The sequence below is a fragment of the Manacus vitellinus genome, unplaced genomic scaffold, assembly GCF_001715985.3.
Source record: "Manacus vitellinus isolate BGI_N305 unplaced genomic scaffold, ASM171598v3 scaffold_123_pilon, whole genome shotgun sequence".
NCBI classification, from domain to species: Eukaryota; Metazoa; Chordata; class Aves; order Passeriformes; family Pipridae; genus Manacus; species Manacus vitellinus.
Genome location: NW_021938915.1, coordinates 119,907 through 123,589, shown reverse-complemented (window position 1 = coordinate 123,589; position 3,683 = coordinate 119,907). Strand labels below are relative to the sequence as shown.

The following is a 3,683-nucleotide window of genomic DNA, read 5'->3' as shown; positions in this document are numbered from 1 at the left end:
TGGTTTCCTGCAGCCCCATCCGGCCCGGCCTTGGTCCCGGGATGACAGGGGGACAGGGACAGGGACGGCACTTCCTCTGGCCCCACGTCAGGGCCCGGGATGGGCCATTGGGAAACGCCGGGATGAGTCAGGAGCAGCACCGACCGGGCCGGGTTTGGGGTGAATCACCGGCCCCGGAGCCAGGTGGGCCCGTGACTCGCCACCCCTGGAATTTTGGGGTGCCAGGTTTGGGGTGAGGGAGCAGCAGGAGCTTCAGGAGCTGGGGAAAAGGCACCTTCCAGTCAAGGCTGGGATCCCAGTTTGGGGCTGTCCCCGTGGGCAGGGAGGGGTGACCCTGCCAGGGGACCCCCAACACGGCTGGGAGGGGACCATACAGGGACTGGGGGTGTATAGGGACAGGGGCTGTATAGTGACTGAGACCATATAAGGACTGGGTCACTTGGGGACATGGGCCATATGGGGACAGAGACAAGGACCGTATAGGGATAGGGGCCATATAAGGGCAGGGACCATATAGGGACTGGGGCCATATAGGGACATTGACCATATAGGAACTGGGGCCATATGAGGACAGGGGCCATATAGGGACCAGGGCCATATAGGACCACAGGACTCCTATATGTGACCACATGCCTCCCAGGGGTTGGTGTCACCTCCATGTCCTGTCCTGGGGTTGTCCACAACCTCCCAGGGTTGGGGACCCCAACCAGGGGCGGCCACTGTGCCCACCATGGGCCCCCCCAGCTCCACTGGAGGGGACTGTGGGGTAAAACCGGGTGCCCAGTGCCATCCCAGTGCCATCCCAGTGCCATCCCAGTGCCTCCAGTGCGGCCGCGGCAGCTCCTGCCATTCCAAAGCCCAGGGATGGAAAAGCCTCTTCCCTGTCCCAGTGCTGGGACGGAGAGACAAGATGGGCCGGGCCCAGGTAACTGGAGCGACTGGTTTAGCTGGGCTGGAGGGAGCTCAGGGACTCGCAGCAGCTGGAACCTGTTCCAGGTTGTTCCTGGCACGGCCTCACTGCTCCTGCTTTGGAAGGAGCTTGTCCTGGGAATGTGCCAGCCGGGCATGACCTCCCCTCACCACAGCGACCACGGGACCCCCAAAAACCCCAGTGATGCCCCCCCAGCAGTGCTGGGGCTCTCCTGGCTGGTCCCAAATCCTGCTCTCCGGGAGGGTTTGGGCTTCATGGGAGCCCTCTGGTCCCACAGCCTGGCCATGTCCCCGTGCCTGGTGCAGGGACCAGGGCCAGGTTATTTTTGGGGGATTGCTGGCCCCGTCACAGGCAGCTGTTCCCCAGCTGGGCAGTCCCAGAGCCGGGCTTTCCCGGAAGGAGCAGCCGGATCCAGGGGACAGGGACACACTGAGTGAGTGCCACCGGTTCCTTCCCGTTCCCCCCATTCCCAGGCTCTGGATTTGGCCTCTCCCAAAACTCCAGGCCCCTCTTCCTACCCCACAGCAAAAATGGGAGCTGTGTCCTGCTGGGAAGCAGCTCCTGAGCTTCCTTTTGGGACCTCCGTTCCAATGGGACCCCCACTTCCATCTGGGACTCACAATTCCATCTGAGATCCCCGCTTCCATCTGGGACCCTCACCCCTGTCTGGGACACCCAATTTCCGTCCAGGACCCCCATTTCCATTCAGGACTTCCCACTTCATCTGGGACCCCTACTTTCATCCAGAACTGCCTGCTTCCATCTGGGACTCCCACTTCCATCCGGGACCCCCAACTCCACCCAGGAACCCCCTTCACACCCCCCTCACCTGCCCCAGGAACTGGACAGGGGACCCCCAGGACCCTGCATGTGACCCCAAACCCTCCAGTCCCCCCCTCCCTGACACAGTGGTGTCAGATGATCTCACTGTGGTTTTGGGGTCCCTGAGTGGGGACCGACCGGGCATTTCCCAACCCCAGGGACAGGAAGTGCAGGAGATGGAAAGGAGGGAGCAGGATATAATTAGCCCCAAATTAGGGCTGGAATTTGGGATAAAGAGCCTGGCACCACCCGGCTCTTGCGAAAAGCAGCTCCTGGCAGCCCCTCTCTGGGGGGTCCCAACCCTTGGAGGGAGATCCCAATCCCTGTGAGGGGTCTCAATCCTTGGAGGGAGATCCCAGCCCCTGTGGGGGGTCCCAATCCCTGTGGGGGGGTCTCCAAGAGGGGGGAAGATGATTTTGGAGGCCGAGCTCCCGCGGGGCCACCGGAGCCAGTCAGGCCGTGGGGGTCCAGCCTGTGCGGATCCGGGGCCGTAACGGGAGCCCGGATTATCAGCATTTCCAGGGCCGGCTCGGGAATCTGGTTTCTTGGCCGAGGCGTTGCTGGAGCAACGTCCGGGCTGGAATTGTGGGGCCTTTTGAGAGTGACAAGAGGCCTTTCAGCGCTCGGGGGGCCCCGGGGGACGCGCTGGAGTCACCCGATAGCCCCCTCGGCTCCCCCCGGCCCCGCCGGCTCCCATGTCAGGGCCCAGGACACCGGATCCCTTTCCAGCCCTGGGACAAGGGCTGGGCACAGTCCTGGCACCAGCGGCACCGCTGACAGATGGGGGATGCCAGGGGGACCCCGCGGGGTCAGACCCCGGGCGCTCGGGACACGAGGGGTCCGTGGTGACGCAAAGGACACCAGGGACACCAGAGACGTGAGGGAAATGGGCCTAGGGTGGGACTGACCCTAACAGCGACCCAATGCCCGCCCCACACTTCCCCAGCATCCCAGGGGTCCAGGCTCATCTATGGGGGGTGCACTGAGCCCTCCAAAGTGACGCTGTGCCCACCCCATCCCTTCCCACCAGAACCCCACAAGCTCCGGTGGGGCTGGAAGTACTTTCCAGAGCCATCCCAGTGCCATTCCAGGGGTCCAGACTCATCCCTGGGGGTGGTGAGGGACACATGAGGAGGGCACTGAGCCCCTCAAAGTGACACTGTGCCCACCCCATCCCTTCCCGCCAGAACCCCACAAGCTCCAGTGGGGCTGGAAGTGCTTCCCGGTACCGTCGTGGTGCCATCCTGGGGGTCCAGCCCCCCAGGTCCCAGCCCCCGCGGGGGTGGCCGGTGGTGCCAGCCGGGCTGTCCAGCCCTGGTATCGGATCCTCCCGGAGGGAGGGGGCTTGGAGCTTATTTAGCATCCCCGGCGGCCCGTCTGGGAGCACTCGCAGCACGGGGAGCTCAGGTGAGCACAGGTGGCCTGTGAGGGGCAGGGGAGGGGTCCCCCCATCCCAGAGGAGCCCCCCACCCAGCCCAGGGACCCCCACATCCCGTGGGTCGATCCCTGCTCAGCACCGAGGGACGGGAAAAACGTGACACTGCTGGGAAGGAGACAGGGCAGGGAGCGAGGTGTCATTGGAAGGGGAGCTGGTGGATGGGGTCTCTCCCCCTCGGAGGAGCCCCCCACCCAGCCCTGGGGGGCACCAGAGTGCCGTGGGACCCCCAGATTTGCGGTGTCAGCACAGAGTGAGCAGAGGGACCAGGACAGGGCAGGGGGTCGGTGACGTTTGGGGGCTGCCCTGTGAGGGGGAAGGTGGAAGGGGGTGTCATCCCGGCACTCCGGAGCCCCCCACCCAACCCTGGGAATGCCCAGGATGCCCTGGGACCCCCAGATCCACAATGTTGATCCCTGCACAGCGACGAGGGACGGGAGCGGGACCGATGTGACGCTGCCGGGAGTGGGAGGGGGAACAGGGTGGGCACACTGA

At 64.6% G+C, this 3,683-nt stretch overlaps 1 protein-coding gene across 1 annotated transcript in view; it reads left to right on the top strand.

The window, feature by feature from the left end:
- The first annotated feature begins 1,314 nt into the window (after positions 1–1,314).
- The window catches only part of S100A1 (S100 calcium binding protein A1), a 3,162-nt gene continuing 793 nt past the window's right edge, over positions 1,315–3,683 (top strand). Inside the window, exon 1 of the mRNA XM_008928588.2 lies at positions 1,315–1,364. The gene's annotated coding sequence lies outside the window, so the exon portion shown is untranslated. The remainder of the gene's footprint in view (positions 1,365–3,683) is intronic.